The 13,217-nt window shown below is 41.7% G+C and overlaps 1 protein-coding gene across 8 annotated transcripts in view; it reads right to left on the bottom strand.

Annotated features, from left to right (window-relative positions):
- The window catches only part of ANKS1B (ankyrin repeat and sterile alpha motif domain containing 1B), a 437,255-nt gene that overhangs the window by 175,963 nt on the left and 248,075 nt on the right, over nt 1-13,217 (bottom strand). The gene's annotated exons all lie outside the window — the stretch shown is intronic.

The raw sequence follows: 13,217 nt of genomic DNA, 5'->3' as shown, positions 1-13,217 counted from the left end.
ATATACATCTATATATATGTAAAAACCTTCTAACTCTTATAGCTGAAAACAAAACCTGCAAAAAACACACAACCTGTCTTGATCTCTTAGCCCTGTTGAAGTCTCATGACACTAATTTGCTAGAAGCAAAAAATCTTATTATTTGTACTCAACTCATCATGAAATAGGCTTTACATGAGCAAATCCATGAAAACTTCATCTCTACCCTTCCATTTGGCTTGCTGCTTCTGACTCAGTACAGCTCTGAAGAAGCACCAAAATGGAAAGCTAACAGGCGCATAACAGAACATGCTTAAATACTTTGCTGAGTCAGGGCTTAAAAAAGGATATAAATTCTTTCTGAATATCAAATCTCCTGTCCCAAAACAGCATGGCTTTCTTTCAAAAAGCACACTGGGATATGCAACATTCCACCCTGTTCAGCTGCTAAATCTTCCCTCTTTTTGGATGGATCAATTTACAGGGGTACTCTTGTGCTGGTCCACAGAGTACCCTGCAAAATCCAAGGGGATGTCTTTTTAAAGGAATCATGGAAACCTTGCAAATCTATTATATTTAAAATTATATTTCACAGTAAGTGGTATGATTTAAGACTAGGAGTCTGCAAATCATACCCTGGAAGAATCTGTGTGCAGCATTCAGAACAGGGCAGGAAGAGACCTGCTCTAAAGGGAGAAGCTGTGCAATCATGCCAGTTCCAGCAGATCACACGGTGAGAGCGCATACAGCACAGGCTGTGCAAACAGTGATATTAATGAGGTGGGGTTAATATCCCCTTCATCTCTCTGGGAAACACATACAAAATATAATTTCCCCTTTCTGCCTTTCTCTTTTAAATAACCTAAAGGAGGCTGTAAACTTTTAGGAAGAATTCCTGAAAAAAGCCATCCATTTTGGGCTGGATTCTCCAGCTGCTGCAAATAGCTAGCATAAATGGATTTAAGGAAACTGAGCCAACTGAAAATCCAGTCCAAAACAAAGGCTGTACATTTTCATTCATTTTAATAAATGCAGCTATTTTGCTTACAGCTATTGCTTTCACTTAATTTCACTGTTTTTCAGATTTCACCTTTCATTGTTGCACGATGTTTACACACAATCATGGTGTACTCATCACTGTTTACTGGTGTCAGTAATCTTGACATGCATCTTTAAATACTGAAATGTTTAAAACTCAATTAAACTAGGAGGCACAGGAAAAATCCTGTCCATTTACACATAGTTGCTGCATAGCAAAGAAAGCGTTATTTTATTAATTCTTTGCTGTCGTCTTCTCCTTATAAATAACTTAATGTGTTTTTTAAAGATATGTCAAGATTACAAAATCAAATACTTAAAACTCAGGAAAACATGGAATTCACGTTGCCTCCTTGATCCTACTCTAATATGACAATGATGACCTGGTCTTTCAATGTGCTCAGGTTTTGGAGCTTTTGCTGTGTCAACATTGTCAACAGCAGCACACATTCATCCCTCCTGTAAGACTGATTTTATTGTCTCTTGCCATGGAGTTAAACAAACTTTTCATCTTTCCACAAGAGCAAACCACGAAAATTTAGATACTCAGTATATGCCACTATTGCTTAACATCAAATAAACGTGTAGTATTAGAAAGCTGATGTTTGGTTTGCAAAAATACCTGTAAAGAGAAAGAAACAGAATTTCCCCAATAGTTCTGTCTCCCTGGTATCTGCTCCCATTCTCCCCTTAATCCTAGTCCCTAATTATCTTTATACCTTATGTTCCTAAATGTAATTAAAATGAATATGAATGCAAGACTGTCTTTTCACATCATTGGATCCTTAAAAACAGTTGAGCTACATTAGCTGCAACTTTCACAAAAAAGAAAATATCCTAGAAGACATCTAGAGAACTTTAGTTCAGAAATTTAACTTTGATACGTTTACATACAAAATAGGTTCTTATAATAGGAAATATGGGATAGCAATCTCTACTGAGCTTATTGTGCTTTTCTGTAATGAAAAGGTAAGAGATACTGTGATATTGTAGTTTCTTAAGTCTATAGGAAAACATAGTGGTAAGAAAAGGTTCTCAGAAATAAAGCCCTAAGAATTTATCACAAGTGCTTGTTCTAGGACAGATTCAGACCTCGTTCACTTCAGCTTACACTGTTGAAATTCCTCTTATTAACGCATAACAGTCTTATGAGTTGGAAAGATCCTGCTTCTGAAGTTCCAGTTAGGAAAGAGTGTATCGCAAACCCTCCACCCCCCAGATTTGTGGTTCGGCACAACTCTTAAGATCATCTTTTTCCCTTTAAGCGCACACAGGAAGCTGATCTGAGTAAGAAGGCAGTAGTTTCACAGAACAGTTGGACTCAAGAACGAAGGAAAAACGGCTCTGTATGTGGGAGACTGGAGACATATGAAAAACAACATAATTTTAAAACGTAGAAATTCTGCCAAATTCTGAGATAGTTCCTATAAATAAGTTCAGAACAAAATACATAATGGTACTTTATGAGATAAAGATTTCACTGGCATTTATTTGGCTTGTTTAACACAAAATCACCTCTGGCATTCTCCACCCCAATGGAGTCTTTGCCAAAAATCCTAGATTAGTCCTTTATACCAGATTCCAAATGTATTTAAGTACAGATATATGTATATGGAATCTTTAGAAAACAACTTAATGTGGAATATGATGAATTTACAGAAAAAAATACTCTATTAAAAATAGTGTAATTTTAATACATTAAACAGCTCAAAGAACCTCTAAATCTAATCAAAACACAAGCTTCATAAACTAGTAGACAACTTCATTTACTATCAAAAGAGATCAAATTTCAAGATTCTTTTATTAAAAAAAAAAGAAAAAAAGCAGGAGCACATATGCACCCTACCTCCTGCAGGAAGAAAAGAACTTTGAAGATTTTGCCTTGAAGAAAATAAAATATGGTGATTAGAAGAACATGTGTGGCAGGAATGACTGTTTCTCCTTTTGTACCTATGTTTTTAAATCTTCCTTTGCATATTTTCTGTGCTACAGATCTATCATGAAAAATTCTCATGTCTGGTTCTGTCACCTAAGTAAAATGGTACAGAAGCTTTAAAATAGCTGGCAGATGTATCTCTAGACTTAGTGAAAACTCAGCCACTGAAACTAGAAGAGATGGGCTGTGGGGAACAAACCATCTGCATGATTTTTGGTCTTACTATTGTTTTTCATCTTGCCTGATAGATTGAAAACCTGATAAAGGTTGAAGAGGTCTCACAGATTTTCAGTGCAAAATTCTAGGAAGAAAAGACCTCATTGGAGAGGTAAATGCATATGCATCATTTTATGGACATGGACTAAAAACTTATGGGACAAAAAAAGAGAAAGAACAAATTGATTTTGCATTTAAAGTTTTCTTTCTCCCTAAAAGACTATTACATAAGAAACAGAAGATTTGGGGGACTCCTGGCTATCGGTTGGCAAGCCAACTAAAACAGCTGTTTCAGTGTTCACCTGTGTCAGCTAGAGGAGGAAAAGTAGTAAATCTGGTGCCTAAAGCTGTGTAAGAGCTACTACTCATCAGAGTGAGTTGAATTCATTTGTGGTGCAGCCACTATGGAGACCAAGGTCAGGTGGACAGACCAAGTGCTACTGGAGGTGGCAAAAACTCTTGGTAACATTTTGTGCTTCTGATGTGCTGGAAACTGATTTGACAAAGAGCAGGATTGGTGTACAGGAAGGTACAGGAAGGATGACTTCTGAGTAGAGTGTTGATGGGGCAGCACTGGTGCTTTCATCACTCCCAATGTGTAGGGAGCACTTTACATACTCCTTTGTTCCCTCCCAGCCACCTTTGTAGTAATCTGCTGCAACAGCAACATAATGAGATCAGTAGGGACTCTAAAGAGCTGGTGCAGGTGGCATATAACACATAACAGTGGTAGGATCATGGTGTATTTGTGTCACAGACAAGATCAGGTGAGTGTTTGAAGGGCCTTGCCAATATCTCTACCAATGTGTACTGCACCGAATGCCACCCTGAGACCTGGCCCTGCAGGAGCACTGTTGGGGATTTCAATGGAGTTGGGGCAACAGACCTCATACTTTGGCTTACAGGACTACAGGAAACACAGCCTGGCATAGAAAGGAAATAACAGAATATGGTGGCTCATACACCCAGCTGGAGTATCCAAGAGTATCATCATTGCTGTCACTTAGGTAAGAGAGGTGGAAGCAGGGCAGGAGCAGATGGGAATGTTCTTCCATTATACTGGCCTGGAGACTGCAGTCAGAGAAAAATCTGAGATTAATAGCATCAGAGATATATTCTTTCTTACTCCTGCAACTCCAAATGCATACCTGGGAAGGGAAGAAGCAGGTATCTTGCAACAATGGGAACAAGGACTGTTATGAACCACACCACTGAATTACAGAATATGCTGAGTTGGAAGGGATACACAAGGATCATCGAGTCCAACTCATGGCCCTGCACAGGACCATCCCCAGGCATCCCATCATGTCTCTGAGAGCATTGTCCAAACACTTCTTGAACTCTGTCAGACTTGGTGCTGTGACCAGTTTCCTGGGCAGCTTGTTCAAGGGCCCATCCACTCACTGGATGATGAACCTTTTTCTAATACCCAACCTAAACTGCCCCTGGCACAGCTTCAGGCCCTTCTCTTGTGTTCTGTCACTGGTCACCACAGAGAAGAGATCAGTGCCTGTCCCTACTCTTCCCCTCACCAAGAAGTTGCAGACTGCAGTGAGGTCTCCCCTCAGTCTCCTCTTCTCCAAGCTGAACAGATGAAGTGACTTCAGCTGCTTCTCATATGACTTCTCTTCAAGGCCCTTCACCATCTTTGTTGCCCTTCTTTGGACACTCTCTAACAGCTTTATGTCTTTCTTGTATTGTGGCAACCAAAACTGCATACATTATTTAAGGTGAGGCTGCCACAGTGCAGTGCAGAGCAGAATAGAGCGGGCCAATCCTCTCCCTCAGCTGGCTGGCAATGCTGTGCCTGATGCCCTCCAGGACACAGTTGGCCCTCCTGGCTGCCAGGGCACTGCTGACTCTTACTCAACTTGCCATCAACCAGGACCCCCAGGTCCCTTTCCTTGGCATTGCTTTCTAGAACATCATTCCTGAATCTGTCCATTCATCCAGGGTTGCCCCATCCCCACTGCAGAATCTGGCACTTTCCCTTGTTAAGCTTCATGTGGCTGGTGATTGCCCAATCCTCTCATTTGTTCAGGTCTCCCTGCAGGGCCTCCCTTATTCAACAGCTCCTCCCAGTTTTGTGTCATCTGCAAACTTGCTTAGTGTCCCTTCCAGTCCTGTGTCCAAGTCATTTAGGAAGATGTTGAAGAGCACCGGGCCCAACATAGAGCCCTGTGGAACACCACCAGTGACAGGTCACCAGTCTGATGTTAACCCATTCACTGTTACCCTCTGTTCTCAACTCATGAGTCAATTCCTCACCTAGGTATGGGCTGGACATTTTGTCCAGAAGGATTCTGTGAGAGACGGTATTGAAAATTTTACAGAAATCCAAAAAGATGACACCAACTGGCTTGCCTTGATCTGCTAGGTGGGTTAAATTGTCATAGAAGGAAATCTGGTCAGATAAGCAGGACTTTCCTCTCATGAAGCTGTGCTGGCTGTGACTGATGACTGCATTGTCTTTCAAGTGCTTTTCAATACCTCCCAGAATAATCTCCTCCATAATTTAACCAGGCACTGAAGTGAGACTGACAGACGTATTTTCCAGGGTCCTCCTTCTTGTCCTTCATGAATGTTGGGACAACGTTCACCAGCTTCCAGTCAGCTGGGACTGCTCTGGATTGCCAAGACCACTCAAAAATCATTGAGAGTGGTTGTGCAGGGACATCAGCCAGCTCTTTGAGGATTCTTGGATGTATCTCATCAAGCTCCATAGATTTCTATGGATCCAGTTGGAGTAGTAGATCCCACAGAGTTTCAGGGTCTACTGTGAGTTGATAATTCTCACAGTTATGGTCCTCCAGGGCACTGACATCCCCTCGGTCCATCATCCATGTTGAAGACAGAAGCAAAGAAAGCATTAAACACCTCTTGCCTTGTCTCTGTGAGGTGACTGTTCTCATCCTGTAATGGGCCAATTATATTTCTATACTGCCTATTGTCCCCCACCTTTCTGGAAAGCTTCAACTCCAGCTGAGTTTTGGACACATGAATTTTATCCCTACAGTGACAAGCAGCATCTCTGAATTCTTCCCATGTGTCCTAGTTCAGCAAGAGGGACCAGCTAACCCTGTGTGGGGGTGATCAAAGCTGTGTATTCTACCCCCTCTATTCATTCCCCAAGGTCAATGGGCCATTAGCAGCAGCTGTCCAGGGAGCCATTATCACCTTCACACCCAGCCTGAGGGGGGCGGAGCTGCTAAGGGGCCATCAACAGTTCAATACCCCCTGGCTCCCAGAGTTAATCACCCATTGTGTGAGTCCCCGCCCAGGGGGAGGGACTGGGTGCTCCCTGAGGGTACATAAGTGGTGGGTGAGAAGACTTTGGGAACGTCTTGTTGGATCCAGAGGAGCAGCAGGACCTCGACAGGAGATCACCGCTCTCGCTCAGACCACAGCCCTCGCCTGCACCAACAGGTTTTTTCATTTCCTTTTGCTCTGGACTTGGGGGAACCACAGGGGTCTCAGCACAAGGACAAACAAACCCCCTTGGGTTTGTGCCCCAGAACACTGGGTTATACTGCTGGTTCGATTGCCCCACGTTGGGCGCCAAAAAGATGTGCTGGTTTAAAGGCGAACCAGCGGGGGAAATGAACTCACCACGAGAGAGATTATAAGTCAGACCTAAAATTTAATAATAATATTACAATAACAACACTGACACAAAAGGGAAATTGCTTTCAACTCACAAAATCCCAGCAGTATAACCCAGTGTCCTGGGGCACAAACCCAAGGGGGTTTGTTTGCCCTTGTGCTGAGACCCCTGTGGTTCCCCCAAGTCCAGAGCAAAAGGAAAAGAAAAACCTGTTGGTGCAGGCGAGGGCTGTGGTCTGAGCGAGAGCGGTGATCTCCTCCTGTCGAGGTCCTGCTGCTCCTCTGGATCCGACGAGACGTTCCCAAAGTCTTCTTACCCACCACTTAGGTACCCTCAGGGAGCACCCAGTCCCTCCCCCTGGGCGGGGACTCACACAATGGGTGATTAACTCTGGGAGCCAGGGGGTATTGAACTGTTGATGGCCCCTTAGCAGCTCCGCCCCCCTCAGGCTGGGTGTGAAGGTGATAATGGCTCCCTGGACAGCTGCTGCTAATGGTCCATTGTCTTTGGGGAATGAATAGAGGGGGTAGAATACACAGCTTTGGTCACCCCCACACAGGGTTAGCTGGTCCCTCCTGCTGAACTAGGACACCATGTCACACGACCTTGCTTCCATTGAGCATACACATTCCTCTTTTTTCTTATTTCCAAGGCAAGATCGCAGCTCAGCCAAGCCAGCCATCTGCTTCACCTGCTTGACTTCTGACATTAGGGAATTGCTTGTTCCTGTACCCTTAGGAGGTGATGTTTGAGAAGTGACCAGTGCTGATGGACCCCAGCACCTGCAAAACATTTTCCCAGAGGACTTTACTTACTCGTGCCCTGAGCAGCCTGAATTCTGCTCTCCTCATGTCCAGAGTTGAGGTTTCATTGACACTTTTCCTCCTGTCAACAAAGATTTTAAACTGAATTGTTTCATAGTCACTGTGGTCAAGACAGCTGCCAATCTCCACTTCTGTCATGAGATCCACTCTACTGTCAAGCAGCAGATCAAGGAGATCATCTTTCAGAGCGGGTTTTTATGAATCTTCTGGCCTGGGTTGTACCAGCTGTGTGATGCTCCCAGTTAATGTCTGGCAAACTGAAGTCCCCCATAAGGACAAGGGAATTGTCTCACATCCTCAGTAGCTCACTTAAACCAGCCTTCTCAGTCTGAATTGCTGTTTCTCACTCACCTAAGTCTGATATCCTTCCAAACTGTATACCCTTGAAATAGTTGACATTTAAACTGTCCTCCTGCTGGGAAAAAATTGGAGACATCTCACAATGTGGTAATGACATACTGAGTAGCTAGGACTTTTTTTTCAAAATCTAAGTCATATGCCTAAAGGTTTATAACTTTTCAACACAGTACAGCTTTTCCACAAGATAAAAGAGTTCATTTCTTAGAGATTTGCAAGAAATGACCACAGAAATGTAGCTTCCAGTAACAAGCACTGCTTCTTATTAGTGCAAAAATTTCAGGCAATGTATCACATGTTTAGTATCTAAACAAGAACTGGCAAATGACCAGAATTCAGCAAGATTCAGTATAAGTGAAAAGGTTGCCTCTCACTAGAATTGCTACTGTTAACATGAAAACAAGATCTGTAAGAATGATTATTGAGTTAAATGCCCAACTTGTACTTTCAGGTCAGAAACATTTATCTGATTCCTGAAGATACTGCAGAATTATTTCATCTACAAACCTGATAATGTTGCCTAAAATTGAAGAAAGAACTTTCCAGAACAGTATCATAAGACATCAACAAGATCATGTTAGAAAAATCCCTAGCAGAAGTAGAGAATTCTGTCTTGGGGAAAAGATTGATTATAAAATATGTTAGGAAGAAAGGACCATGCATATTGCAAAATAATAATTCTACAGCATTCATCCAAAATTAATTTTCTTTAAAACTAATGATTCTCATTCTCAATCCTCACCTTGGTCTATTGTCAGTCTTCATATTTATGACTTTCTTAGCAATTAAAAAACTCACAAAACCAAAGAGAAAACTGGAAGAACATTTCCTCAGGAAGTAATAATAAACTAATACTGAAATGTTAACTAAAAAAAGGCCATTTCACTCACAGATAAGAGTGGGCTGAGAGCAATTCAGCGTGTGAATTGCAATCTATGCATAAAAAATAGCAGGTGATTTAAATAGGGCCAGTTTTAAAAGGAGTCCCAACAGACCTGAGTCCTGTATAAGTTAAGTTTCAAAGACCTCTCTCTGTTTCACATTCACCTGTTTCAGAAATGAACCTGAAGCAACCAGTGCCATCAAAAGCTTTTCAAATATTGACACTCAAATGATCATTCAGTCACAGACCTTTCACGCAACAGGAATAGTTAATTACAGTATAGTGATAATTAAACAATATTGATAGCTGGGACAAGGATCCTTGTAGGAAGAATTCCTGCTATTTTAATCCCCTTTTCCTTGTAGTACAGATTCATTAAAACCAACAAATTGTCACATGCAAATTAGCTGCAGTACCGATAAGGTAGCAATTGAAAAAATTACTTCTGATGTTGCACTTGGCCCACTTAATTTCTAAAGCTGTTGACCCAACTCTTCCTACCTATTTAGTCATAACAATGCAATAAAATAATTATTAATACTTACCTAAATTACATCTTAATGTCTTGAATGTATATTGTGACGATAATTTCACTTCATTTAAGTAATGAAAATTCCAGAGAGTCTATATTGTACCATTATTCAGATTACTCTCTATAAATGCTATTTAGCTTAGATGCTAAATTTCTCAAAGGACCCACTTTAAAAATCAATATTACTGTGAGCTAATTAACAGACCTGTAAATTCTCAGAAAGATATTCCTTTCTTTGGTATGTGTATAAGGCTACAGAGTGCAGGAAGGGGCAAAGATGATGTTTGCAGCCATAGCAAAAATGCTGAATACCTTCTCTGCCTGTAACATGGAGTTCTGTTTAACCTTGGAGCTAAGACTGGTGGGTTTGTAATAAATTAGAAGGTGATAATAAAATAACAAAAATAACTTTCTAATAAAATAAGATGGTGATTGGTGACAGCCAACATGGCTTCACTAAAGGCAAATCATGCCTGACAAATTTGGTGGCCTTGTGCAATGTGGTTACAGCACTGGTGGATAAGGGAAAACAACTGATGTCATCTGCCTGGTTTGTGCAAATTTGGCATTTGATGCTGTCCCACACAACATTCTTTTCTCTAAACTGGAGATACTAGTACTTGACAGAGGGACAGCTAGGTGAATAAGGAATTGGTTAGATGGTTGCATTCAAGGAGTTGTGGGCAATGGCTTGATGTCCAAGTGTAGCCCAATGATGACCGGTGTTTCTCAAGGGTTTGTGCCGTGATTGGCACTGTTTAACATCTTTGTCAGCAACACAGACAATGGGATTGAGTTTACCCTCAGCAAGTTTGTCAACAATGCAGTCAGCATGGAGGAAAGGGATGCCATCCAGAGGGACCTTAACAGGTGGGTGCATGTGAACCTCATGAAGTTCTACAAGGCCAAGTGTAAGGCTCTGAATGCAGGACACGGCAATCCCAAGCACAAGTACTGTTTGGGCAGAGAATGGATTGAGGGCAGCCCTGAGGAGAAGGGCTTGGGCGTATTGGGTGACAAGAAGCTCAATACAAGCCAGCAATATGCGCTTGCAGCTCAAAAAACCAACCATACAGACTGAGAGAGTTGAGGTTGCTCAGCTTCGAGAAGTCTCTGGGGAGACTTTATGGCAGCCTTCTAGTACCTAAAAGGAGTCTACAAGAAAGATGGAGTGGGACTTTTTACAAGGGCAAGCAGCGACTGGACAAGGAGGAGTGGCCTTAAATTGGTAGAGGGCAGGTTTAGATTGGACATTAGGATGAAATTCTTTACTATGAGAGTGGTGAGGTACTGGAACAGCTTGCTCAGAGGAGATGTCAGTGCTTCATTGCTGACACTGTTCAGGCCAGGCTGGATGGGGCCTTAGGCAACCTGGTCTAGTGGAAGGTGTCCCTGCCCATGACAGGGGAGGTCCCTTCCAACCCAAACTATTCTAAAATTCTGTGATTCTATGAAATGGGAAAATCTCTGTTCACCTCCTGGAATGTCTTAGAGAAGTATTTCTTTCCCTGTATTTTTATTAAACAAAGTCATGTTTTTTTTAAATGTAAGCCACCCAAATCACCCCAGAGAGCATAAAACACAGAGTCAAAGATTCTGACTCTAAAATTCAGTGCAGGATTCATGTCTTAAAAACAGGTTATTCCCAGAAAGGGCCTGTAAAATAGCAGCAAGGAAAACATGCTCAAGAAAATACTTAAGGTCTCACACTCTTACGCTAGGACTAACATCTTCAAGCACTTGTTCACCTCCTGCCTGCAACTGAACCCTGCCCATACTTACGGCTTTACCTTTGGGCTGCCTGGTGTTCAAGCATTCTGTTCAGAGCAGACAGAGCAGCTTGGAAACCATGTCAGTCCTTTGAGGGAGTCTAGAAAGTAGGTCCTCCTCTTAGGTGGCATCAGAGCTTGATCTGGTAGGAAGTCTCAGAGCATGCCCAAGGCAGAAACACAGGAGCACAACATGAACTGGCTGCTGCTCTTTCTTAAAATGTGTTGAAAGGAGGAAGAATGGTTTTATCTTTCTTTCTCATAGCACAGATGATCTATTAGAGGATTCATGCAGAAGGTAGGAGATCAGAATTGCCTGTCTTTCTCATACTTAAATTTCCTAAAAAGAGAGCAAGCTATGCAACAACTGTTAGGAAAAGGCACTCTGGGATTGAAAGGAATCATTCATTGGTCCTGCTGAACCTAAATTGCTGTGAAGGTTATTCAGTAAGACAGAAGGGAATATTATCCTTTAGACCGGTGACAGCTAGCTGTGTTAAATCAATCTTCTTGTGCTGTTGCTAGAAATATGTCTAGTTTACATCCAGTGACTGCCAAATATAAAAAGGAGAGAAAATGCTAAAAATTCAGGACTTTCTATTTCTTTCGATCAAGTATCCTAATTTCTGAGCTACATACTCATAATTCTGTTGTAATTTGAAAGAAAACAGTGAGCCAGATGTCCTTATCCAAAGGGACAACTTCCATGTCAAGATGCAGGGAAGAGCACAGGAAATCCAGCCTACAAATAGTGTCAAACACGAGGCTGCAAAGGGAGGCAAAACTTTCAGATATACCTCCTGCTTTTGAGAATCTCACTGGTTTCCTCTGCTTGCCATTGCAAACCTATTTTCATCACTGCCTTTCTCTTTCTATTAAGTTAGGCAGGGTCTTGTTTGCCTAACTCAATAGTAGATACCCTGCTCCCAGAGACAGGAACTGTACAGTCAAGCATCATGATGCTCACCAACTGCTGCAGCTCAGTGTATTTTTATTATGGTCCTGGAGGCCTCACTTGGCCATCTGTGCTCTGCAAAAATGAAGGCACTGCCTAACCTTCAGGTGCCCAAAACATTTGTAGATACTAGATCCATAGATTGTTAGGTTGACTGGACATGATGCTTTGTTTAATATTACTAAATATAATAAAAAATCAGGCAGCTCCCAAAAAGAGAAATACTGGAAAATGAATGGTGTTTTCTATATTTCACTGATTTGTTACATTTAAATGTATTTCACAGTCCACTATGCTGCTTTTGATATGTAGTGATGCAGAAAGGGTAAAAGGTAAGAAAAATTGTAAGTTAATAAAAACCTGGAAGATGCTAACTTTCTTTAGGTGAAAATTAGTGTATTTAGTTTGCCTGCAGAATATAGTTGTTATGTTGAGATCTATTTTAACATATTCTTACAGTTTTTGCTTGCTAAGGGAAACAAAAGGAATGGCAGGATTGAGTAAGGTACTGTCATCTCCCACTGCACACAGATCAGATATCTTTTACATGGGATTTTTCTTATACAAACCACTGTGACTTATTTCTACAGTATTTACAGAGGTATTACTAGCCAAATCCCTGAAGCCCAAGAGGTAAGTGGAGATGGTCTACATTTTCTTCAAGACATTTCTAAAAATAAGAGAACATTTGATTAAGGGTTGACATTTTTCTTTTCTTCCTTTGCTTGTTCTTGTAATTCATTTCACATGGGAAGTGGGCTGTGTTTTTCTTATCCCTTCCAACTCAGCAGCCAGGAGGCTGGCTTTGCAGGCCCACTCCCGTCACCATGGCAACCAGCAGATTGCTGTGATGCCAACCCATGCGCTTTATGTCACTACACAGTGCTATTGTTCTCCAGGAACAATTTGGGAGATGCATTTCAATATTCTCATAAAGGAGGAGTGATTGTAACTCCAGTGGTCATCCCAAGCATCACACATGGACTACTGCATCACCTCAGGATGTTTCACTCCCCATGTAGTGATTTCAAGAATGACTGCTCTGCATAGTGAAGCCTACATTCAGCACTAAGCAGACACTGCTCCTCAGAAACATTGTAGGGAAAAAGAACGGAGGCTGCAGT

This window comes from Pithys albifrons, chromosome 3 (genome assembly GCF_047495875.1).
Source record: "Pithys albifrons albifrons isolate INPA30051 chromosome 3, PitAlb_v1, whole genome shotgun sequence".
NCBI lineage: Eukaryota > Metazoa > Chordata > Aves > Passeriformes > Thamnophilidae > Pithys > Pithys albifrons.
This window is presented reverse-complemented; position numbering and strand designations above follow the sequence as displayed.